General features: G+C 34.8%; 1 protein-coding gene across 3 annotated transcripts in view; it reads left to right on the forward strand.

Annotated features, from left to right (window-relative positions):
- The window catches only part of CNTN1 (contactin 1), a 359,923-nt gene that overhangs the window by 165,751 nt on the left and 166,385 nt on the right, over positions 1–27,787 (forward strand). The gene's annotated exons all lie outside the window — the stretch shown is intronic.

Raw genomic sequence — 27,787 nt, forward strand, 5'->3', positions numbered from 1 at the left:
AATTTGATTCAAAGACTGTTACACAGGGGGTGCCTGGGTGGCTTAGTCTGTTAAGCATCTGTCTTCTGCTCAGGTCATGATCCCAGGGTCCTGGGATGGAGCCCCACATCAGGCTCCCTGCTCAGCGGGGAATCTGCTTCTCTCACTCTCCCTCTGTGCTCTTTCTCTCTCAAATAAATAAATAAAACCTAAAAAAAAAAAGGACTGTAAAACACAAGAAGAAACATGTCATTGACAATAATAAAAGTAGACAATTATAAAGCTGTGAAGAGTGAAAATAAATGGTATATGTCCTAGATTATTTTTGCTTTCAGATTCACTCTCCCAGAGAATTCTTTATATACTGTCTGGAATGTGCAACACAGAAAACTGAGTGATTATTCTCTCTTCTAGGACCATAGGGACTAGTCCTTTTAGAGGATACAATCTTATGTGGACTTTTTTCACCTGTTGCTCACCCTAAAGGTCTGTGCCACACTTCATGGTATGTTAGAGCTCAAAATAGTATTCCACCTTCAATAAGCCCATGTGATATACACGCCCTCCTGAAGGAAATATAAATACCAATACACATGCACATATAATTTCTTTTTAAAATGCTTTGAATTCAACATAGTCATTATTTAGTATAAGTAACATAGTTTATAGTAAAATACATTTTAAAGGTTTTGACTTTTCATTTTGGGTTTGTATGGTTTCATTGTTTAAATTTTACATTTGACTCATTATAGCAAATCTAGGTATAAATTAGTATATTTAAGATATTCCTGAAGATCATCTTTTATTAATTTATTCCAGAAACTTTAGTTATCACGTACTACATCACTTACTACATACTTGCTACAATACTGTGAGGGAAACAAAGATGGTATAGGGAACACTAACAATGCAGTGGTTTTCAATTCAGGTGATATGTTACCATCACCTGAGCAATTTTTAATCATCATTCAAGACAGAATAACTGGGGTTTTCAACCTGGACATGGGTATGAGTCCCAGGTATTTCTAATTTTCATTCAAGGTAGAGAAGGACTCGTCAAATGAGAAGTATGCTCTTTTAAGTTAGAGGTATTCCTTAGATTCACTTGCTAATTATTTCTGGTCTTGAGAAAATAAGGATGATATGGTTATGGTATCTGTTCTTTTTCAGTCCAAATCTTGACAATTAAAAGTATTACTGAAATCAGAGGACTGAAAAAAATGCAAATACATTTCCCCAAACTTAAAGCACAGGCATCATAGTGTTCCAAAGCAAATAAGAGAATTCTAGTAATTATAGAATTGATATTCCTTTTCTTCCTTTGCAACTGCCTGCTGGCCCAATTCACATTGTTTATTCACAGGATAAGAGAGATGTTTTTAAGCATTCTCCACAGATACGAGTGATTGATATTAAAAAAGACACTCTGGTTTAAGGATGCTGCTACAAAACACAGTTTGAAGATGAAATCCCCTACAAAGTTATCTTCCATCCTGCAACAAAAAAGTGTAGTGGTAGCATGTTCTGATGTAGAAAATAGGAAATAATCTATTAAATCTGTACCCAGAGAGAATCTTTTATTGATTTACTTAAAGAGCTTAATTTTAAAAATAGTTTTATTTATACTGCACTGAAACTTCCACATATTCTGTTATTTATTTGGGCAAGGATAAAATTGTATGCAAAAAATGATATATTGTCAAAATAATCACTTTTAAAAGAAATGCACATAAACATAAAAATAAACTCATCTTAATTTTTGCTTTATTTTCCATTAAAGTAATGTATCCTTAATCACAGGAAAATTTGGATTGTAGAAAATATAAAGAAGATAATAGAGATCACCCATAATGCCACACAGAAATAACCACATTTGGTATTATTACTTCATAATTTTATTTCTTCTAGATACTCAGTAATGCTAGCTAAAAGCTTTTGAAGTTTAAGTTCTGAAATTCCCTGTCTTCTAGCAGATAAATTAGTTTAATCCATGTGTATTTGTTGTAACTTATTATGACCTTGATGTATTTCTAAAACTTTGTCTTATTGTTTTACTGCCAATACTTTCTTCTCTCTTTCCTCTCCCTTCCTACCTTCTATTCAATTGAGAATCTTTTGTATACCTTGCATTTTTGAGGTAATAATCTATTATATTTAGTACTGCTTTTTTACATAATAGTAAACTTTTTTGTGATTATGATTCTGATTATTATAATGCATAATTTCAAGGCCTGCCTGATATTTTATCATTTTACTTTATTATAATCTAAATAAATACAATTATTTCATTAGAATAGAGTTCTTATGGAGAATCACTGTATCAAAATGTCTGAACTTTTTAAAAACTTTTCATGCATATTACTAAATTATTTTCTCAAAAGATTGTCTTGGTTACTGCTTCTTGTAGTGATATTAGAAAATATTAATCATTGCATCCATACCAGCAATGAATATTATTAATTTTAATGCTGTGAAAATTTGATTAAATAAAATATACATAGCATTTCTTAAAACTTGCATTTTTTGGTTTATTTTTTAATCATTCATTTTTTTCTTTCATGTAAGTATCTAATCATGTCTTTTATCAATTTATCTATTGTGATCTTAATATTTTTTCACATCTGTTGCTGTGAGCTCCATATAACTATGTCTGTAATCTTTTTGAAGCTTTTCCCCGGTTTATATTTTGACTTTTAAATTCATTAATAATTTTTAGTATGTGCAATTTAAAAATTATCCTTTGTGTTTTCTTTTATTCAAAGATTGGTAAATGTTTTTCCTTTTCCTATTAGTTTTTATTTAGTGGGTTTGATTTTTACATTTCAACCTTTAATTCATCGGAGTTTATATTGATGTATGAAGTGAGATTAGAATATTTATTGATTTTTCCAACTGTCTAATTGCCTGTGTCCTTAATTATATCAAATATCATATCTTTATCTGTTGGCACTTTGACAAATGGAAAATATAAGCATTATGAATGTAAGCCTGGGTTCAAATCTCCGTTCCCCTATGTAATGACACCCTTATCTTGGGCAAATTGCTTAATCTATGTGCCTCAGTTATGTCATCTCTAAAATGAACACAAAGAAAGAGTCTGTATCACAGGATAATTGTGAGGGGTAAAAGACATAATACATCTAAAGTCTATGGCATAATGATGTACTGTATGGTGACTAACATAACATAATGAAAATAAATAAATAAATAAATAAATAAATAAATAAATAAAGTGTATGGCACATAGTAAATGCCCAGGAAATGTTACCTTTTATTGAATATGTTTATTCTTGGAAGAACATCACACTTTAATTTATGGAGCTTTATTTTATGGTTTTCTATCTGCTAGGATTTTTCTCATTTTATTAGCCTTGAGAAACAATTTGGCACAGTTATTTAAGCACATGAACTCTAGAGCTGAACTGCCTGGGTATGAATCCCAACATCCAAACTAACTATATGACCTTGGGTAAATTGCTTTACATATTTGTTTTTTAATTTCTCTATCTGTAAAATTGAGATATTTATGTCATTTGGCTCAAAGATTTACTGTGAGGATTAAATATAAGTAGTGGGTACTTAGTAGTAAAAGTGTTGCTAGCATGAGCTATTACTTGTTTCAAAATGTTCTTAGTAGCCTTTCATCCATTTTTATCCTCTAATGAAATTGAGACCTATTCTGTCAAGTTTAGAGAGATTCCATTTCTATTTTGATTGCAAGTACGTTGCTTTGGAAAAATTAATAATACTGAGTCTTCTTCCCAAAGAAAAAGCTGTATTTCTCCAATTTTTCAATGCTGCTTTTAGATATATCAGTAAATAATTATAGTTTTTAAAAAATTTTTCACACTATTTATTAAGAGTACTACTAGAGGGCGCCTGGGTGGCTCAGTTGGTTAAGCGACTGCCTTCGGCTCAGGTCATGATCCTGGAGTCCCTGGATCGAGTCCCGCATCGGGCTCCCTGCTCGGCAGGGAGTCTGCTTCTCCCTCTGACCCTTCCCCCTCTCATGCTCTCTCTCTCATTCTCTCTCTCTCAAATAAATAAATAAAAAATCTTTAAAAAAAAAAAAAGAGTACTACTAGATAATTGTGTTTGATATTGTACATAAGGGCTTTATTTTTCTTATTTCTAAGTATTTATTGTTAATACACAAGAAAACCATTGTTTGGTTTATATTTATCTTCTGTATAGCCACTTTGCTCCTAATTCTAGTATTTTACTTAAATCCATTTTCTTTCCTATTGTATATAATCACATAGTATGCAAATAATAGTTTTGCTTCCTCTTTTCTAATTGTTTAAAATCTGAGTTTTTACTTCATTTTGTACTGTATTTGCCTAAGCTTCCAGAGTAATGCTGAATTCATGTATTTAACAAATATTCAGTGGCTGTTTTCCATGTTTCAGGTTCCATGGAAAGCACTTGATAAATGGCATAAACCAACAGACAGCAGAGCCATGGACCCTGTCCTTACAGAACTTTAAAACTAGTTTCATGGTCTTAACATAGTATCTATCAAATGTTGTGTGTGGGTTTATGTTATTTGGAGAAGATGTTATAGCTTTCATTAGATTATCAGAAAGAGTTTATGACCATAAAAGGTTGAGAATCATTAGTCCTAATTTATGGTGATAAATTTAAGCCTTATTTATATTCTGATTAATTTTACTTCATAATGATTTAAATGTTCTTATTCTCTACTATAAACTTTATATATTTGAAAGTAACTATGGTCACATTATCAATTTCCTTAATGTATTCATATTTTAAAAATTACCCACATTCTAAAATATCAGTTATTACTTTTCCATAGGACTCTGTTAAAATAACCTACACATTATAAAGAAGACTCTCTATAGATACATTAGTTTAAATTTTAAAAACAATATTTTAAGTGTTAAAAGACAATATTGAAAACACAATTCAAGTTACAAATTAGTCACCCATGATTTCTAAGAAACATAGGAATAAATTGGCTTATGGTTTGCAATCTTAACTTGTGATTATTTATTCTAGACTAAAGATTAGGTATTTAAATAAATGTGCTTAAGTGAAAAATAAACAAATAGGCGTGTGTGTGTTTGTTTGTTTGTTCTTTTGCCAGCAATTATTCTTTGCACATTTCTATTACCTGATTGCTAGGGAAGACAGCAGGACTTTCTCAGGGTTTGGTATAATGTCTGCAGGAGCACTTTGTCACTTGAGAGAACAGAGTAAAGAGTCTAGCCAGCTGGGTGGCTCTCCACAAACAAGGTTGAACAATGTGAGAGATGCCCACTCTTGAGGACAAAGAACAAGCCTCACTTCCCCACTGCCTCTCACTTTACCCCACAATAGCATGCCAGTAGGTATGCAGTCCTGGACCAGCAGATGAGTTGCTTCATGGAGTCAGTCATTTCAAATCCTTGAAAGTATTTTGAATGCAGCTATAAAAAGTTACAGCATTGAACATTCCCTTCTCAAGTTATTATCTGTAAGGGTTCAATCTGCCATTTTAGGAAATTCACTTTCCATCTGTTTGCCTAATTTATTTACAAATAAACTAGAGAGATTCTTTCAAAGGTTGATGAGAAGTGGCTAGACTTGTAATTGGAATCACTGACCCTCATTGAATGGATTTTAGCCACAATATGAAGAGGAAAAGACAAAGATAGTGGATGCTATGAGTGATTTAAAACAAAACGAAATTACCAAGACAGTTAAATATGACAGTACAGTTAGAATGTGATTGAGGAAAGAGAACAGGGCAACAGGTATATTCTTCCTTCTCTTTTCAGTCTCTTCGGTTTATCCCTTCAGGTGTTGTACAATATTACATAATTATTATTTTTAGGTCAATGAAATAATTATACTCTAAAGGCATTTATCCATTCAAGGATTTAAAAAGTGTTCATTGAGCATTTCATGTGTAAAGGCAGGTGGTAGCTTCTGGAGCTTTCCCTTTTGAAGCTTATAGACCAGTGGGGGCATCATGCACTGATAATTGTTTAATCATAAAATCCAATGCTTGTAATGAAAGAAAGGCACAGGGAACTATGAAAGTGCAATAGGAAAACCTGATTTCACCTGTGGATTGGGAGACAACTTCTCTAAGGAACGTTTAGGTTCCACTCTGAGAAATGTATGTGTTAGACACAGAAAAGCATGCGATAGGCAAGCAGGAATTAGACAAAGCAGAACCTTGTGGCTCACATTAACACATTTATTATTATTATTATTATTATTATTATTATTATTATTATTATTATCATTATTTTAAATTTAGTGGGCCATAAATGGAGGAGGACCATATCATATTCCCAATATTAAAAACCACTGTAACTTCAGTTTGGGAATATTAAAAAGATCTGGAGATCAATAGTGGTGATGATTACACAACAATGTGAGTATACTTAATGCCACTGAACTATACACTTAAAAATGGTTAAAATGGTAAGTATTATGATGTACATATTTTACCACAATAACAAAATAATATACTCAATTCTCTCTGAAAATATGCCCTTACATGGATAATTATATTAACCATCTCAGCGTGTTATGATAGTATTAAAAGAGGTAATTCACGTAAAGAACTTGACAGATACCCTGGCAGAGTTGAATTTTATATGTATATTCCAATGATGAGAAGAATGAAGATGACCACTGTGCTGTGGATGAAGATGTTAGGATCCAAATACCACCATTTATTATCATTGGCAAATAGTGTAACTGCTTAACTTCATTTTCTTGATTTGGTTTTTGGCATGAAAAGCAGTTACCTATACGTTATTGTGAAGGTGAAAGATATGTAAAACATATCTGCCCAGTATCTGGAAAGTAGTAGGTGTTCAACAAATAAGTAATTTCTTTTACTGGACTACTACTCATGGGATATTAATCCCTAAAACTATACAAAAATTATCAATAAAAATCACATACAAATATATCAGTTGTAAATTCTTTTTTTTTTTTTTAAGAATTTTTTTTTAGGATTTTATTTATTTTTTGACAGAGAGAGACACAGTGAGAGAGGGAACACAGGCAAGGGGAGTGGGAGAGGGAGAAGCAGGCTTCCCGCGGAGCAAGGAGCCCGATGCGGGGCTCAATCCCAGGACCCTGGGATCATGACCTGAGCCGAAGGCAGACGCTTAACGACTGAGCCACCCAGGCGCCCCTATCAGTTGTAAATTCTAAGAATAATAAAGATACTGGACTAGTCCTGAAGTCATTTGTAAGGAGAGTGATTGCTGGATCATATGCTATAAGTATGTTTAATTTTGTAAGAAATTGTCAACCTGTCTTTGAAAGTAGCTGTACCATTTTTGCATTCCCACTAGCATTGAATAAGATTTCCAGTTGCTCCATACTCCTCACCAGCACTTGGTGTTGCCAGTGTTCTGGATTTGAACCATTCTAATACATGCGTAGTGATATTTTCTTGTTTTGATTTGCAATTCCCTAATACATGACATGTTGAACATCTTTTCATGTGCTTATCTGCCATCTGTATATCTTCTTTGATGATGTGTCTATTCAGATCTTTTGCCCATTTTTTTAATTGGGTTGTTTTCTTGTTGTTGAGTTTTAAGAGTTCTTTGTATATTTTAGATACTAGTTCTTTATCAAATATATCTTTTGCAAATATTTTCTCCCATTCTGTGACTTGCCTTTTAATTCTCTTGATACTGTTTTTGCAGAGCAGGAACTTTTATTTTAATGAAATCCAGCTTATCAATTATTTTCTCCATGGATTGTGCCTTTGTGCCTTTGGTGTTGTAGGTACGCAAGGTCACCTAGGTTTTCTCCTATGTTACTTTCTAGGAGTTTTGTAATTTTGCATTTTACATTTAGGTCTGTGATCCATTTTATGAAGAGTGTAAAGTCTGTGTCTAAAGTCATATTTTGCATGTGGATATCCAGTTGTTCCAGCAACATTTGTTGAAAAGATGATCTTAGCTCCATTGTACTGCCTTTGCTCCTTTGTAAAGATCAGCTGACTATACTTAAGTGGGTCTATTTCTGGGCTCTCTATTCTATTCCATTGATCTGTTTTTCTTTTGCCAGTATCACACTGTCTTGTTTACTATAGCATTATAGTAAGTCTTGAAGTCAGGTGGTGTCAGTCCTCTGCATTTGTTATTCTCCTTTAATATTGTTCTGTGTTTTTTTTTTTTTTCATTTTGGTGAGATTCATTTTTTTTATTAACATATAATGTATTATTTGTTTCAGGGGTCCAGGTCTGTGATTCATCAGTCTTATACAATTCATAGCACTCACCATAGCACATACCCTCCCCAACGTCCATCACCCAGCCACCCCGTCCCTCCCACCCCCCCACCCCTCCACCCCCTACTCCAGCAACCCTCAGTTTGTTTCCTGAGATTAAGAGTCTCCTATGGTTTGTCTCCCTTTCTGGTTTCATCTTGTTTCATTTTTCCCTCCCTTCCTCTATGATCCTCTGTTTTGTTTCTCAAATTCCTCAATCAGTGAGATCATATGATACATGTCTTTCTCTGACTTATTTTCTTAGCATAATTCCCTCTAGTTCCATCCACGTCATTGCAGATAGCAAGATTTCGGTTTTTTGATAGCTGCATAATATTCCATTGCATATATATACCACATCTTCTTTATCTATTCATCTGTTGATGGACATCTTGGCTCTTTCCATAGTTTGGCTATTGTGGACATTGCTGCTATAAACACTGGGGTGCACGTGCTCCTTCAGATCCCTACATTTGTATCTTTGGGGTAAATACCCAATAGTGCAATTGCTGGGTTGTACAGTAGCTCTATTTCCAACTTTTTGAGGAACCTCCATACTGTTTTCCAGAGTGGCTGTACCAGCTTGCATTCCCACCAACAGTGTAGGAGGGTTCCCCTTTCTCCGCATCCCCGCCAACATCTGTCATTTCCTGACTTGTTAATTTTAGCCATTCTGACTGGTGTGACATGGTATCTCATTGAGGTTTTGATTTGGATTGCCCTGGTGCCGAATGATACTGAGCACTTTTTCATGTGTCTGTTGGCCATATAGATGTCTTCTTTGCAGAAATGTCTGTTCACGTCTTCTGCCCATTTCTTGATTGGATTGTTTGTTCTTTGGGTGTTGAGTCTTATACGTTCTTTATAGATTTTGGATACTAGCCCTTTATCTGATATGTCATTTGCAAATATCTTCTCCCATTCTGTCAGTTGTCTTTTGGTTTTGTTGACTGTTTCCTTTGCTGTGCAAAAACTTTTTATCTTGATGAAGTCTGAATAGTTCATTTTTGCCATTACTTCCCTTGCCTTTGGCGATGTTTCTAGGAAGAAGTTGCTGCAGCTGAGGCTGAAGAGGTTGCTGCCTGTGATCTCTAGGATTTTGATGGACTCCTGTCTCACATTTAGGTCTTTCATCCATTTTGAGTCTATTTTTGTGTGTGGTGTAAGAGAATGGTCCAGTTTCATTCTTCTGCATGTGGCTGTCCAATTTTCCCCACACCATTTGTTGAAGAGACTGTCTTTTTTTCCATTGGACATTCTTTCCTGCTTTGTTGAAGACTAGTTGACCATAGAGCTGACGGTCCATTTCTGGGCTCTCTATTCTGTTCCATTGATCTATGTGTCTGTTTTTGTGCTGTACGGAAAGCTTGCAGGGAACAAAAGCTACCAAGAGCAAACCCGAGTATATTACTTAGCCTGGCCCCTGGCAAGGACGGGGCAATTCCGACTGGGGCAAAGACATTTGAGAACCACTGCAACAGGCCCCTCCCCCAGAAGATCAGCAAGAACAGCCAGCCAAGACCAAGTTTACCAATCAATGAGAACAGCAGAACTCCAGCACTAGGGGAATACAGCACATAGAATTCATGGCTTTTTTCCCCCTGATTCTTTAGTCTTTCAAAGTTAATTTTTTTAATTTTCTTTTTTTTCTTCTTCTATTTTTTTTGAATTTTTCTTTTTCCCTTTTTCAACCAACATCTTTTTTTTTTTGATGTAGTGTTCCATGATTCATTATTTGCATATAACATCCAATGCAACCAACATCTTATCAATCCCTTTTTTAAAAGTCTTTTTTATTTTTCATTTTTAGAGTCATATTCTATCCCTTCATTGTAGTTAACCTTATTTTTGGTATATATAAGTTGTTCTCTCTTTAAAATTTTGGGGTACAGTTTCTCCTAACAAAATATACCCTAAATTTCTAGTTTATGGCTTTGTTCTAGTCTCCTGCCTGACCACATTCTCTCCTTTTTTTTTTAATTTCTCTTCTTTCCTTTTCAACCAACTTCTTATTTTATCAATTCCTTTTATAAAATCTTTTATAATTTTCATCTTTACAGTCATATATTCCATCCCTTCATTGTATTAACCCTTATTTTTGTACATATTCTTTAAAATTTTGGAAGGCACTTTCTTCTAACAGGCCAAAATACGCCCAAAATCTGGTGTGTGGCACTGATCTATTCACCAGCCTGATCATATTTGATCATATTCTTTTTTTTTTTTCTTTTTCTTTTTTTTCTTTTTTCTTTTCTTTCCCTTTCTTTTCCCCCGGTTTCAGGTCTCTTCTGATTTGTTTAGTGTATATTTTTCTGGGGTCGTTGTTACCCTGTTGGCATTTTGTTCTCTCATTCATCTAGTCTCTTCTGGATAAAATGACAAGATGGAAAAACTCACCTCAAAAAAAAGAACAAGAGGCAGTACCAACTGCCAGGGACCTAATCAATACGGACATTAGCAAGATGTCGGAACTAGAGTTCAGAATGATGATTTTAAAGATACTAGCTGGGCTTGAAAAAAGCATAGAAGATACTAGAGGAACCCTTTCTGGAGAAATAAAAGAACTAAAATCTAACCAAGTCAAAATCAAAAACGCTATTAATGAAGTGCAATCAAAAATGGAGGCTCTAACTGCTAGGATAAATGAGGCAGAAGAGTGAATTAGTGATATAGAAGACCAAATGATGGAAAATAATGAAGCTGAGAAAAAGAGAGATAAACAACTACTGGATCACAAGGGCAGAATTCAAGAGATAAGTGATACCATAAGACGAAACAATATTAGAATAATTGGGATCCCAGATGAAGAAGAAAGAGAGAGAGAGGGGCAGAAGGTATATTGGAGCAAATTCTAGCAGAGAACTTCCCTAATTTGGGGAAGGAAACAGGCATCAAAATCCAGGAGGCACAGAGAACCCCCCTCAAAATCAATAAAAATAGGTCAACACCCCAACATCTAATAGTAAAACTTACGAGTCTCAGAGACAAAGAGAAAATCCTGAAAGCAGCTCGGGAGAAGAGATATGTAACCTACAATAGTAGAAACATTAGATTGGCAACAGACCTATCCACAGAGACCTGGCAGGCTAGAAAGGACTGGCATGATATATTCAGACCACTAAATGAGAAAAATATGCAGCCGAGAATACTATATCCAGCCAGGCTGTCATTGAAAATAGAAAGAGAGATAAAAAGCTTCCAGGACAAACAAAAACTAAAAGAATTTGCAAACACGAAACCAGCCCTACAAGAAATATTGAAAGGGGTCCTCTAAGCAAAGAGAGAGCCTAAAAGCAACATAGACCAGAAAGGAACAGAGACAATATACAGTAACAACTCTTAGTTTCTTGAGAAGCTCACTTTTACAAGGGCAAGAGTTTTGCAACCTGAAACTTTTAATTTTTTAGTTGACCTGACTGTGAGTTTGCCACATCTTATTATATAATGTATTTAAAAAGAAATATAAAAGGCAGTACATGGTGCTTTTGTTTTTGCTGGAATGCTGAGAGTCAAAGAGGTTCAATTTAGCAGAATATAAATCATTGCAAATTCTTCTTCCCAAAAATTCAAGACACACTAAACAAATGGAACTCAAAAATGAGAACAACTGGAGAGTGAATAAACAAAAGCATGATGGGGTTGAAAGCAAAATGTATCTACTGATAGAAAAAAATACTTATTAAAATACCAAAAATATTAAGCAGGAATATCCTGGTTATTATTATTATTAAAAATTTCAGATATAATTCAAATATAAATAAAGAATGAATGGTCACTTAGATAATTCACGTTAAAATATTTATTTTGCCTAAAGTTTACTGCTTAATTGTGTAAGGTTTTTTTTTTTTTTTTACCTTAACTGTGGAGATCATTATATCATTTCTGTATAGTCATGTAAGGCGTTTAATTTTCAAGCTAAATCAAAATCGCTTAAAATGTTGATGATTTAAGATTTGGGGATATAAATATGGACATATTGAATTCAATCCTGATACTTTATTGAATAAGACTAAAAGTCTTTTAGTAGCCTTAATAAGTCTTATGCATTCAAAATTAGCTCACAAAAATAAGAGAGGATGAATTACTGCATTCTCAAACCTATGAGTTTCTAACATCTTTACTCTAAGGAACTGAAACTACGGTAGTGATATTCCTTAAATCTTTGAAACACCAAGCAACATTTTTAAAAATCTGTTTTAATTCAGCAGGGATTTTTGAGCCAAAGCCAAAAGTATTTCTTCTAAACTCATAGAAACTTGAAGAAAGTAAATAATTCTGGCAACTGAGCAAAGGGCTGCAGGGCTCCTGCCAATAGGTACAGCTGTCACTGCTTTCTTCCCTTATTTTTTTAGTTAGTGAGAGGGCCATGTTGGGGGAAAAATCATTTTGGGTTTATATTTCTGCTGTTTATTTTATTTTCCTTTCATTTTTCCATTGCATAAGACAAATTGACTTGGAAGTTTTACCTGTTATTGGGCTTCAAATGTTATCTCTAGGAAATCAACCTATTCCCAACCCCAACACCCTCTATACTCTGTTCTCATTTATTCAGATGTTTACTTGGTATTGCCCCTTGGATGTATAAGAGGAAACTGAAGCCTACCACATACTCAAAACTAAATCTCTGGTCAACTCACTTTTTCACCAAAACGCTGCTTCCCCTTTGCCAAGTGGCAGTGCCTTCCAAACCAATGGGCAAGTCAAGAGGTGAGAACTCATCCCTGACCTCCCCCCTTTCCTGCACCTCCTACTTTCAAGCAGAGTTTATTTGTCACAGGTCTGGAGCCCCCTTGAAGCTGAGGACCATATATTTTGGGTCTGTTGAATCTCTAAGGACCTAACACAGGGTACAGGATAGACCCTTAAATATTTTTAAACAAATCAAATTGCCTACATAACTGTTTCTACATTTGCTAACTAAATTACTGATTTTATATATCTACAGTGCAAATTGTATTGGCAACTGCACAGCATTAGAGAATCCATTAGATCTTGGAAGAGAAATAGTGTCATATCATTCCTCCCATTTGTAGAAATGCATGGAATTATGCTCAATCCAATGTTAACTGTTTAAAGCGAATCTTGTGCTCAACAGCTTCTAAATGAAGGCAGTTACATAGACATTCACAGGTGTGGTGCTTTTTCTTTTAATTATCAGTTTCTTCTATGACGTATCTTCAGTGCCATTAAATACACACATACCCACTCACATGCACATGCACACACATGTATTTATTGATCACACACGATGCAAAGTATTTAAGACCCAATAGGAATATGAAAATATATATGTCATGTTCTTTTTCCTCAATAATTTCTAATCTAGCTAGAGGTGAAGAGGAACTAATACAGGTATCTTGTGTACATTTTTCATGTAATTCTCACAAGTACATATTAATATTTCCATTTGCTAATTGCTGATATAACTTGCCCAAATGAAATAGTCATATGAAATAATTCTGACTGCATCTACACTCTTGTGTTTTAATCTCATTGCCTTTTGATAATATAAAAATCTAAAATGCTCTTACCATATGCCCAGACTTTCCAGGATAGTTTTATAGTCAGATGTTCTGCTATACTTATCCTCATAAGCCATCAAGACCTGTCAAAATACCAAATTTTGGCAAAGAAAACACTTTTCCAAAATAATTTTTTTCTCAACCCCTGAAATTGTCTTCAAATATGTTTTCTAATAAAGTGTCCCTAAATTCAGTTGGAAGTGGCTTTGCATTTGAAAGATAAGCAAGAACCTGATAATAAGGAATCCATGAGTGAGTCAAACAACTCACTCCATGATTTTATTTATTTATTTTTAAAGATTTTATTTATTTATTTGACAGAGAGAGTGGGAGAGGGAACACAAGCAGGGCGGAGTAAGAGAGGGAGAAGCAGGCTTCCCCCTGAGTAGGGAGCCCGAGGCGAGGCTGGATCCCAGGACCCTGGGATCATGACCTGAGCTGAAGGCAAATGACTGAACCACCCAGGAGCCCCTCACTCCATGATTTTAGACAATGGAGAAAACCTCATATGAGGTTGCCAGAGGATAGACTTTCCTATAAAGATAAATCTTGATCTAGGTCTTGAAATATAGAAGAGATGTGGTTTCTCATCCATAAAGTGAGGTTAATAATAATAACTGCATCATTGGTTCATATGAATATTACTTAATACTTAAGCTTCTAGAACAGAGCCTGGCTTGCAAGTTGACTGATGATGGAGTGTGTTTATCTTAATTATTAAACTAAGGACTATTTAATTAATCTTTTAATTTCTATAATATTTCTAATGATAATTATAATTATAGTATATACAATATGATTATAAAGTATAATATATACTATAATATTATAATTATGATTTCTATAATCTAGTATAATATATAGTATAACATATAAAATAGATAATAGATATTTGTTGAATGAATTATGAAATGATGGTGTATCATTGACAAATTTGGGGGCAGAGAGTACAAGAGAGTTAACTTCTTTGAAGATCACTTTAAATTTTGTATTATTCACTGAGCTTCAGATATTTGGATACATGTTCATTAAAATAATAAACTTATGGCACAGATTACTCTTGGTAACAGGGATCAGGGATAGATCCAGTGAAATAGCTCTGATCCTTGTGCCTAACTAGACTTTAAGTTTCTGAAGTTTGAGAATTTGTCTCCACTTCTGTTATCAAACTGGGGTTCATCTGTGCTCTTTCATATAGTAGGTGCTCAATAAATACTTGTTTGGTAAGACTTACACTTGATACAAAGAAATAATTACTTATGTTAAGAGAGAATAAAGTTCTTATCAGAAACTGTGGAATCCCTCTCCCTTAGATTTCAGTTTTTGCATCAGCCACATCTTTGTTCTGAAATTATATATAAATGGAGGGATGTATCAACTCTTATCTTATTGGAAACTTAATATTTGATACAAATTTGAGTAAAAAGGGATAAACCTCTTTGTACAGCTCAAGACCATGTTGTTGCTGGCTGTAAATCTGAAACCTCCACATCAGGGCATCAAAATACATGAGTTAGGGAGCTTCCTCAATATCTCTTCTGTCAATGGAACCATGAAAAGGAGACTGAAGAACAGAGTGTTCATCAACCAAAGCACTTAGGATTAAAGAGAATGATGATATTTTCTTGCAGAACAGTTCAGCAAGGGAAACTCACTCACTGCCTGTGGAAGGAACCAAAAGTTCAACACTTGGCATTTAAGTTTCCATAATTTGAATACACGCTTCTTCCCACTTATATTTTTCTAATGCTTGCTCACATGAGTTCATGCCCCGGCCATATTAAACTCTGGAGAGTTGTCTGAATTTAACCTTTACTTTCCTACTTTATGCTTTTACTATTGCCACTTCCTTCTGCTTGCATAGATCTGCCTATCAACTATAGACCAATAATTTGCTTTTAGTAATTACTCCATAAATGTATTCAACAGACGTTAATTGAGTGCCTTCAATGTGTAAGGCTTTGCATTAGGCAATATGGAGTATAGAAAAAGGAATGAGACAAGCTGCTGTTGAGACGTTTAAATCTAGAAAGTCTCTCACTGAATGTATATCTTTGATTTACCAATATGTTTGCTGCTACTACAAAATGTCGTGACTTGTTAGGTGCTTCATAAATATGCATGGGATGAATGAATAATTAAAATTACCATCCAGCTACATTAATGATTACATTATTTTATAATCTTCAAAGAAAATGAAACAAATTTCTCGGTCTTTGAATAGCATGCATTAAAAAGTGATAATCTGATTAAATAGCACAAATATTATATGTGTTTCAAAAATAAGTACTTGTGGAATTGTTTTAATAGAATTGAAATGCATTTAAAAAATAATTCTCTTATATTGTTTCTAGCTATAGGGGCTTAAATTATTTTGGTAGGAATCATGCATCAGTTTAAGTACTGATACAATGACTTATAGCTAGTGACTCTTCTCTGTTGTTTAAAAAATAGAATGTCAAAGGTTATATCCTACTCTTTCCTTCTGTGTGGCATCTCTCTTAACCTGAACAGCAGCTAATAGGAGATATAAGATCATCAGGCTTGTTCTTTAATCATGGGTGGGTCTCTTGTCAGAAGACAGTAAGAAATTTTATGTGCTTTTAGATTGGTGGGGTAGAACAAACACCTGCTCTTTTACATGCAAGACATACAGATATCGTGCAGCAAGAAGCAGCTCTGACATCCTGAAACTTTGCAGTTGCATTAGGGAGAATGGCTTCAAGTGGAGCTTCAGAAAGCAGAGTGGCAGTAACAGTGAAGCCTTTTTATTAGACATGGCCATCTCTACAGAGGAATAAAGTCATACAAAGGAGAGATTACAGCCCAGGAAGTCTTTAAACTCCCAGTGTAAATTGAGTGAGTGTTTCAATCTGGTATGGTTTCTTCCCAGGTTTTGTTCTTTTGTGAATGTGTGGGAGAGCAAAAGGGAAAGAAGTTTGAAAGTTCTGTCTTGCTGGCATGGGAATTTTTTTTTCTGCTGTCAAAGACTTATTAAATCCTGTTTTGAATTGTTAGATGTGAATCACAGGGAAGGTATCATGGAACACATTTCTTTGTAGTAGTACAGCTATCTCAGATCAGTTTGAACTGCCGTTGGGCAACAAGACAAGTTAACAGCACATTCAGTCATGTCATTATAGTCCAACAGGTCTCATTTAACAGTAGGAACCCTTCCAGGTATTAGTCAAAGTGATATATCAAAAGGCCTTATTCATTATGACATGGTAAAGTAAATCAGATGTAGACATACAGGATATTCAATTCTCACCCAGACCAAATGCCACAAGAAAGTACAGTTCAGACATAATTTCAAGAGGTAAATTATTAAATGTTGCATACCTTCTGATATTTAGATTGTACTTGTTTTAAATGTGGCCTTATGAATTCAGAAAACATTTGATTGTTCTCTGTGAGTATTGGAAATATTCTGACCTTCACTTAATATACTTAATACAATAGTTTTTGAACTTTAGTATGCTTACAAATTACCTGGGAAGCTTGATTAAAATGTAGATACTTGGGTTATTTTCCCACAGACTCTAACTTTCTTGGGAGTTTCTCAGAAATCTATTTTTTTTAACGAGTACATCCAAATGCTGTTAAGGTAGGTGGCCCCTAGCCTGTGTTTTGGGAAGCAATAACAGCATTTTGAAAAATATGTTGATCAACAAATATACAAAATATCCTTTCTTGTAATCTAGAGCAAGGATAAATTCTAAGTATCTTTTAAAAAATAAACAGTGAAGAGTATAGGGCTTATATCTGTCTGGAATAGAAGGATTCACACCCTGGCTCTGTGTATCTTTGGGCAATCCACATGATACTGATGACGCAGTTCATCTCTAAAAATCTCAGAGACATTTAGTAGGATCAGATGAGATGATCTATAGATAAATAATTTGTAAAAATTTTAGCACATATGCTTGTTGTTGCTCCTTTACTGTCCCCATTAGCTGAGGTTACTTTGTTACCTTCATCACTCCTACTCATTATTTGGCTCCATTCAGTTGCTTCCACTGATCCTTTAGGCAAATCATTGACAACACAAGGATTATCAGTTCTGCTTCCCAGTGTCCTTCTAAACTTGTACTAAAACTCACCTGTCGTATTTCACCTTGTATTTGATATTCATCTGTTATTGTGAGCAGCAATTCTTTGCCAAAAGTAGCACTATGTTTAAAGTAGAATAAAATATGTATTTGCCCTTGAGTAATAAACTGATTCATATTAATACACTGATAGGAAAGAAGTTGAGTGGAATCTCATAAATATACGTTTGAGTTTTAAATCTTGCTTGATAAAACAGCTCCTGAATCAATAATTCATTGACTGAATCAATAATTCTTGGAATTGCAAATACTTAAAAAATCATATTGCCTGATTTGTTCATGATTACTATCTCCATTTTCCATTAGTATCTCAATTTTATACTTTCAAGCAAAATAATTGGGTAGAATTGGCACCATGTCATTTTCATGGGAGCGTAGGGGGGAGAGTTTGGAATCAGCAGGGCCTTTCTGCATTTTCTCAAATTTCAAGAGATACCTAACCATATATACATAGACTCCTAAAATGTGGAACAAAATATATGTAGGACTTTCTATTTACTACCTAAAAGTGATGGTTTCCTGAAACTGTCTCAATGAATAAGCATGACTGTATCAGTTATAGTCTTGTATGACATCATTGGCTTAAATTAGCCTGTGAAAAATAATGTGCTATAAATATCACAAACAGGGATTCTACAATTTTTTTAAGTTCCTCTGCATGTATTACATGATTTTAAAAATAAATGAGTAATTAACTTAATCATAAATCCAATTATCTAAAAATGTGAGTAGTTCAATTGTTCTATAAAACGCAGGCCGTGCTGTCAGCACTCAGTTAATATCCATATCTTCAAAACGCCTTCAGATTTTTTTTTCTCAGCAGGCTCTAAATCATATTTCACAATCTGGTGATGTTATATTTATTGAAATGTTTTGAAATGTATTGTATCGCTCCTCCTTTTACATATACTGCACACAAAATCAAGTGGTGGGTGTTTCAGGGACTAAGATGGTTGCAATCCAAAGAATATTATGCTCTACCCACCAGTGGAGCAATATATATGACTGTTCTGAGAAAGGATACTGTTTATGATTATTTTCAGAAAATGGGGTGTTTTCCTTGAGTATGTGCTCTTATTCTTTGGCTTCGAACAGCAAGTTCTTCAGAAAGTTTTACTAATTATATTTGATCATAGCAGTAAGCTGCTACAATATTGTTAATGACTTTGCAGAAAAACTTTTGAACTGAGATAATAAGAATTTGATGATAGAATTTAAGGAAGCCAATGTGAGGCTGGAGAAGAACATCTAAAATAGGCAGTCATTCAGCTAGAGGCAGATATGTCACCTATGTTTAAATTAAATTTCATCTGAAAATTAATTGGAGAGATAGAATATTGATATGAAGATGTTTAATGGACTTAACACTTAAATATATAATATCCCCTTTCTAAAGGCGTAGTGTTTTTTGACTTCAAAACTAATTTTGTTTCTGGAAGATTTAACTTATTCCACTTTAATATTTACTTTTATTATGTACATATGTTGTAGGGTTTTTACTTACACATATACATACATGCACACATGTATCCAAATCCATACATGTGTTAGTATTCACAATCCTGTGAAGAAGGAACTTGAATTTCCATTTTCCAGACTGGGTGACTGACCGCTCAGGAAGATTAAATGACTTGTTTAGCAGAGGCAGAATTTCAGAATGAGTCTGAGGATAAATGTCCCCTGCTCTTAAAATGTAGAGTAGGAGATATTGGTGTCTTTTCACCTAGACTAATCCGTGTTCAATTCCAATAAGCTTCTTCTAACTGTTTTCTGGAAATAGTACTTTATAACAAATGTTTCTCAGAAATAATATGAGTGGCATGAGTAAGTATTCTTTTTAACATGGCCTTTCATGAACTGTGTTGAGGGTAGATCAGGATAGACTCCTGATGTCCCCGCAACTGTCTTTTTTTTTCTTTCTAAAATGGAGGTGTGACCATTTGATTATATATATTAATATTTTATCAGTAGTCCTAAAATCTTGTTCTCTGTCAATGTAAATGATTGTATAACTGTATAACCATCAGTTGAATGAAATATTAGTTGCGTTGGCCTTAGTTATATACATCCTTTAATTGTATAACAGTACTAAATACTTTGCAAATAATTGTTATTGGAGAAATGCTTGCTAACGTATTATTGAAGCTTTTTGAATAACATTTGGATTAGCCTATGCCAGAACGAAACTTAAGAGCTACATGGTGTCTGACCAACAGAAAAATGAATATCTAGATATGGACCAAATTTCTCAAAGAACGCTAGCATTGTCTAAGTTAGAAAGGGAGAGGTGGGGAGAAAGACGAGTGTGGGAGAAAGGAGGAAAAGGAAGGAAGGGATAGAATGTGCCACACTATGTTGCCTTGTTGTAACATGTTGTTGTTTTAATGTGTGACAAAGACATTTAATAAAGGATACTGGAGAAAAGAAGTTGAATTCCCTTGGAAATTAAGGTAGAGCCAGTCTGTGTCAGGGTTACAACAGTCACTAGACGCCTAGAGATCTGTAATGGTTCGGGGGATGCTGCATCTGCAGTAGCAGCGGGGAGAACTCCGCCGGCTAGAGAAGCCACAGGGCTCCGAAGGCCCTCTGAAGGCCAGCAAGTCCAGGGAGCTGGCCAGCACAACGTGGCCTCAGGGACAGGAATGCATCCTTGGTTCCACTTTTAATCATGTATTTTCAACTACTGAGAAGAAAAAGGTCTGCTCCTATAAATGGCACATCTTTGTCAGAGTTGTTTGTTTTTCATTTGCTGAAGCACTTTCAGGCCTGTGGGGGCTGGGAGTGAGCTGGGAAAAGCTGAATGGTATGTTCTCCAGAGTGAAGGAAGAAGAGCAGTTTCTTCTGCATGCAGGAGTGAGCTCAGCCTCTCTGCCTCTCTGCTCTACATCACTGCTGAGGGGATGTGATCAGGGAGTCACAAATGATAGGATAACTGGTGACACAATAGAACAAATCTCTAGCAGAAAACAAATGTGTGGACAAGATGTGAAAGATGCTTTTATATTTGAACAGCAAGAAACCCATTAAATGAAATAAATTACATGCTGTCAGGCTGATGACTCACTGTCCTATTGAAATAGGCAATATTTTGGAGTGAAGGAAAAGATAGCATGGTATGACACAGACAGGCTCAAAATAATGAAAACTTTTCCTTCTGACTGGAGTGTGAATATTCAGATTAGAAGACAGACTTCCAATAACACTCAATAAGTGCGTATTAAAAAATGCTTTAAAATATTGCTAGTTAGAATACTCTATTTTAGACTATGTTTATAAGCAGCAATATTCCCTAACAAAGACCAAAGCTCCAATAGGCGACGTTCCTTGTTATTTATTTTCACCATCCTACCCTTATTTTAAGGAATTAAAGTTAAATTTCAGTTTGTTTATGGCAAGTGCTTTGGAATAGTTATGGAGTGGTCTGCTCACTCCTTCATTTATTCAATAAATGTATATCGAGAGACTTCTATGTGCCAGGCTTTATAAAAGCCAACAATAAATAAGAGCCATGTCCCCTGACCTGGGTGGGCCTATGGCCTAGTAGAATAATAAATTAATATTTATTAAATACTTTCATAATAGGTATTTCACATGCACAATGTTATGCAGCTCTTAAAATAGTCCTATGAAATAGTCGTTCTTTCCTTATTTTACACATGAGGAAAACTAGGGTCAGAGATTGAATAACTTGCCATAAGTTGCAAGCTAAAGAATGGATGAGAAAAGTTGAACTCATAGTAACAGAGAGTAGAATGGAGGTTATCAGATGCTGGGGTGTAGGAAAAAGGGGAAATAAAAAATAGAGAAGACTCTTGGTTGCCAGGGGCTTGGAGGAGGAGATCTTGGGCTTGGAGGAGGAGATCTAATAAGTTATTGTATAATGGGTACAGAGTTTCAGTTTTGAAAGATGTAAAGACTTATGGTGATGGATGGTGGTGATGGTTGTTCAACAATATGAATTTACACAATACAGTGAACTGTACACTTTTAAAATGGTTGGGATAGTATAAGTCTTGCCATTAATGGGGAAACATTTCATGACAAGTACCCAGGGTGTTTATACGTGTGCTATTTGTGAAAACTTTGACAAAATGAAGATTCCATTGCAAAAAATCAAGAAGTTCATTATTTAGTACATTAGTAATTTATCACTAATTGTATTAATATTTAAAAGAAAAACAACCACAATATCTTATATGTCTGGTGTATCAACCATTAGACTTGAGTTATGGCCCTGATTCTAGTAGCCAAATCTACTAGCATAATTAATTTTTGGAAAATATAATAAGGATAAGGTCTTTTTGTTAGAAAATATACATTCAGATATAAATAAATCTTTACTCTAGTAGTTCTGAATAACTGAGAAAACCCCAACTATAGTTTTAAAACTGGTTAATGGCATTGGCTTTAGTTTTACAGCAAGTTTTGATTAACATTTTCTGACAGAGGAAGTGAGGAAAGCTCTTGTTTTGTGACTTGCCTAGATAATAAAACATCCAAATCTGGCATGAGTGAAGATGAATTCTAATTATGCTGGATATATTTTCCTATTTATCCCTTTCTAAAGAGAGAAATTTAATTATATTAATATGTCCACTCAATTTATATGAGGACTTTCTGAATTTTTGAAACACCTGAGGTGGAATTCATTTTTACTTTGAGAATCTAGTTATATGGCAAATAAAAAATATTTTTATCATAAGAAATGGATGAGCCAAAATTCAGACAAGATCTGGCTGAATTCCCTTGTTCTCTTTTCACTATGCCTTGCCATACCTTCCCACATATTGTGATTGTTATCTAAGGAGGAAATGTCAAATGACATCCCAGATCTAGAAAATTCTTATGTATTTTATTTCCAATTTTCTGAAATCACTTGCTTTGTGTGGGCAAAGCTAATCTTTCTTTTGACCAGCTCTCCTTTCTGAGACTACCTGTAAAGTCAATGAGATACATAGACCAAAATCTCACTGACACACTTCATCAAAATTATAAATCTCAAGAAAACTTTCACAGAGATTGTTCTTCATTCTTTACCTCTATATACCTGATTCTTTTTCTCTCGGGTCAGTGCTGGTTCCTCTACATTCAATATCAAAACTGCTGTGCCATCCCTTGCTCTTAAAGTTGAATATCTATGAGAATTATTTAGAGTTCTCAAACTATAACAGTTTATTAATAGGTAAGTCAGAACTATTTAAATCCAATAATTATTGCCACATTAAACTGAAATGCTTTATAATCTGTAAAATTTTTGCAGTATATTACCAAAGTCAATATTTACAAAAATAAGTGATTGACACAACAGTTTTGGCATAGTTTATGTTTGCTTTTTCTACCTCTTTCTTTGTTTCTTTCTTTCTTTGTTTCTTTGTTTCTTTCTCTTTCTTTCTTTCTTTTCTCTCTTTCTTTCTCTTCTTTTTCTTTCTTTCTTTCTTTCTTTCTTTCTTTCTTTCTTTCTTTCTTTCTTTCTTTCTTTCTTTCCTTTCTTTCTTTCTTTTCTTTCTTTCTTTCTTTCTTTCTTTCTTTCTTTCTTTCTTTCTTTCTTTCTTTCTTTCTTTCTTTCTCTTTTCTTTCTATTTTTTCTTTCTTCTTCCTTCTTTCTTCCCTGAAATCAAGAGTCCCATGTTCCACCGACTGAGCCAGCCAGGTACCCCATCTTCCTTTTAATGAAAAGAACTCATCCTAATTAGTGTACATAACTCAGTGAGAGGAAATAGGACCTAACAGATTAAGAAAATGCTCAAATGTACATTTTTTAGACAAACTTTAGAGGACATAAACAATGTGTATGGGTTTCAATAATTTTCGTTTAGGTCTGCCTTTAGATATGAATGATACTATACATCATAGAAATGAAAAGCTAAAAATCTTTCCATAGATCATTTAATTGATTTCCCTGCCTCCTAAAGGAATTTTTTCCATTTACCTATTTCTTTTTCTTCCTGCTTAGTAAAAGAAATAAAATAAAATTAATATTAAGAGTCTAGAAAATACAATTTATACAAACCTATAGTTCCACCTTCCCACCTCTGTCCAAGAAAAAGAAACTGGTCATAAATTGATCCTGGCATTTAAAACATAACTGTTATTTTTCCTCAGTTAAGAATATTTTTAAATATTTCCTGATGCTAATTTGACCCATTTCCACTATATTTTCTCTGTTTCTCTAAAAGTTGAGAATTCACTCAGGTCATGATCCCAGAGTCCTGGGATGGAGCCCCTGCTCAGCAGGAAGCCTGCTTCTCCCTCTGCCACTCCCCCTGCTTCCGTTCCCTCTCTTGCTGTGTCTCTCTCTGTCAAATAAATAAATAAAAATAAAAATAAATAAAAAATAAATAAAATTTGAGAATACAACTCAACTTTTTTTTTTAGAAATAATTGTTTCTTGATTGATTTTTCAATTTAGAATAATCGACATACCAAAAGGAAAAATGTGTTTATCCTGGCCTATGTAGTACCACTAAATATTTTTACTAGTCTCTGCAAATGCTAGGATTCTGGCAAATCAGGAGGGTAAATATGGTCTTAAAATTCATCACAACTGAAAAAAATAAGTAGGATCCCATGTTGGTTTTTTTTTCCCCACATCATTATGATGCAGGCAATTAGTACCATTTTAGTTTTGCTATTTAAGAAAATGTTTAAATATACTTATATATTGAGCATTGTGACATTAGGTATTTTCTTTTCAGAATTGTTTTCATGTTCTATCTTAATTTAGATTTTACATTCAACTCTATGTCATGAGATTTTTCACCGTTATTATATGTTATTTGAAAACATGAGTTAATATCTTTCAAAGTTGGAATTCTATTATGTCCCAATTGAAGAGGTCCCTTTTTAGTGCCTTGGGACATGTTGCTCTCAAGGAGTTACAGAAAGAAGTGGTTGGGTTCTGAAGTCACCAAATGACTCAAACCTAACTAAGTCATATGTCCTGGCTACCATAATCAGATCCATTCCCACTATGATGTATTTTACAGTGCTTTTAGTTAAAATAATTAAAAGTTTTCAAGTTTAGTAACATGTAGGTCTAAACAACTATTCCATCACACTGATTTTTGTACACATCTGTGTTCCCATTGATCTACAAACTTCTTATGGGCAAGCCAACTATCTCTTTCTTTCTGATTCCTCTATCTCTATGCTTGTTCACAGAGATGGATGTACCACAGATAATGAAGCTTAAGTTGTGGGGTACCTCCCTTATATGAGACTATTCCAAGGCCCTGCTGGGCAAAGCCTCACCAGTATAATTACATGATGCTGTGTTTTTGCAAAATTTATAAAAGCAAGGTATTGTAATTAGATTACTGCATAGTTTTGTGGCTTAGTTTACCTCAGTAATTTTTGTTTTCTTCTCCTTTTTAAATACAGCTCCCCAACTTTTAAAGATAAGGCCCCACAAAACCTAGATTCTCCCTTGCTGACACATAAGGATCTTATTTACTTTTACTTTTTGTTGAATGAATAAATGAAAAAAGGGAAGGAGAGGAAGATGGATGATGTGTTATTAGTCAATATATTTTAGTTTTGAAAAAATTAACATTTCTGGCAAAAAAATTTCCACAAGCTACCAACAGGAAATCCTAATATACCACTTTTGTATGATGTCTATAAGTTTACAAAGCTCTCCTTCTATTTTCAATGACAGCCTAGCTGGATATAGTATTCTTGGCTGCATATTTTTCTCATTTAGTGCTCTGAATATATCATGCCAGTCCTTTCTGGCCTGCCAGGTCTCTGTGGATAGGGCTGTTGCCAATCTAATGTTTCTACCATTGTAGGTTACAGATCTCTTGTCCCGAGCTGCTTTCAGGATTTTCTCTTTGTCTCTGAGACTCGTAAGTTTTACTATTAGATGTCAGGCTATTGATCTATTTTTACTGATTTTGAGGGGGGTTCTCTGTGCCTCCTGGATTTTGATGCCTGTTTCCTTCCCCAAATTAGGGAAGTTCTCTGCTATAATTTGCTCCAATATACCGTCTGTCCCTCTCTCCCTTTCTTCTTCTTCTGGGATCCCAATTATTCTAATATTGTTTCGTCTTATGGTATCACTTATCTCTCGAATTCTGCCCTTGTGATCCAGTAGTTGTTTATCTCTCTTTTTCTCAGCTTCATTATTTTCCATCATTTGGTCTTCTATATCACTAATTCACTCTTCTGCCTCATTTATCCTAGCAGTTAGAGCCTCCATTTTTGATTACACTTCATTAATAGCCTTTTTGATTTTGACTTGGTTAGATTTTAGTTCTTTTATTTCTCCAGAAAGGGTTTCTCTAATGTCTTCCATGCTTTTTTCAAGCCCAGCTAGTATCTTTAAAATCATCATTCTGAACTCTACTGACATCTTACCAATGTCCGTATTGATTAGGTCCCTGGCAGTCGGTACTGCCTCTTGTTCTTTTTTTTGAGGTGATTTTTTCCATCTTGTCATTTTGTCCAGAGGAGAATAGACGAATGAGAGAACAAAATGCTAACAGGGTAACAACGTCCCCAGAAAATATACACTAAACAAATCAGAAGAGACCTGAGACTGGGGGAAAAGAAAGGGAAAGAAAGAAAAAAGAAAAAAAAAGAAAAAGAAAAAGATAAAAACAAACAAAAACAAAAACAAAAAACAGAATATGATCAAATATGATCAGGCTGGTGCACAGATCAGTGCCATGCACTAGATTTTGGGTGTATTTTGGCCTGTTAGAAGAAAGTGACTCCCAGAATTTTAAAGAAAGAAAAACTCATATATGTACAAAAATAAGGGTTAATACGATGAAAGGATGGAATATGACTGTAAACATGAAAATTATAAAAGATTTTATAAAAGGAATTGATAAGATAAGAAGTTGGTTGAAAAAAGAAAGAAGAGGATTTTAAAAAAAAAAGAAAAAAAGGGAGAGAATGTGATCATGCAGGAGACTAGAACAAAGCCGTACACTAGAGATTTAGGGTATATTTTGGTCTGTTAGAAGAAACTGTATCCCAAAATTTTAAAGAGAGAACAACTTATATATATATACTTATATATATATAACTTATATATATATATAACTACTATGAAGGGATAGAATATGATTCTAAAAATGAAAAATAAAAAAGATTTTTTTAAAAAAGGGATTGATAAGATGTTGGTTGAAAAACAGAAAAAGAAAAATTAAAAAAAGAAAAAGTTAAAAAAAAATTAACTTTGAAAGACTAAAGAATCATGGGAAAAAAAGCCATGGATTCTATGTGCAGTATTCCCCTAGCACTGGAGTTCTGCCGTTCTCATTGATCGGTAAACTTGGTCTTGGCTGGCTGTTCTCGCTGATCTTTTGGGGGAGGGACCTGTTGCTGTTGTTCCCAAATGTCATTGCCGGAGGTGGAATTGCCCCGCCCTTGCTGGGTCTGGGCTAAGTAATCTGCTCAGGTTTGCAATCGGGAGTTTTTGTTCCCTGCAAGCTTTCCCTACAGCTTTGGAGGGCGAGAATGAAAATGGCGGCCTCCCACTCTCCGACCTGGAGGAGCCAAGAACTTGGGGCCCCACTCCTCAGTGCACCCCCAGAGAAAAGCAGTCAATCACTCCTGTCTCCCCAGTCTCCGGCCGCACTCCATGCTCACCCGGCCTGTGACCCAGCATTTCTATCTCTGGCACCTGACCCCGTGTGGAGTCTCCAAACCCAGCAGAACCCTGTGGTGCCCTCCCGTGCCACTCCTCCCAGGGGAGGAAGAGGAATCTCCCCGGATCTGCCGCTTGTTGGGTCCCTGCTGGAGGAGCAGTGGCCCGACTATGCCACGGATCATGGTTTATGGCAACCCCGAGCTGAGAGCCCGCGCCTCGGCTCCATCTCTGCAGCCGGCTTCCCTGTTCTGATACCTGGGAGCTCTGCCGCACTCAGGCACCCCCGGTCTTTCTGTGACAGCGAGGGTCCTGAGACCACACT

This window comes from Halichoerus grypus, chromosome 6 (genome assembly GCF_964656455.1).
Source record: "Halichoerus grypus chromosome 6, mHalGry1.hap1.1, whole genome shotgun sequence".
Lineage (NCBI taxonomy): Eukaryota > Metazoa > Chordata > Mammalia > Carnivora > Phocidae > Halichoerus > Halichoerus grypus.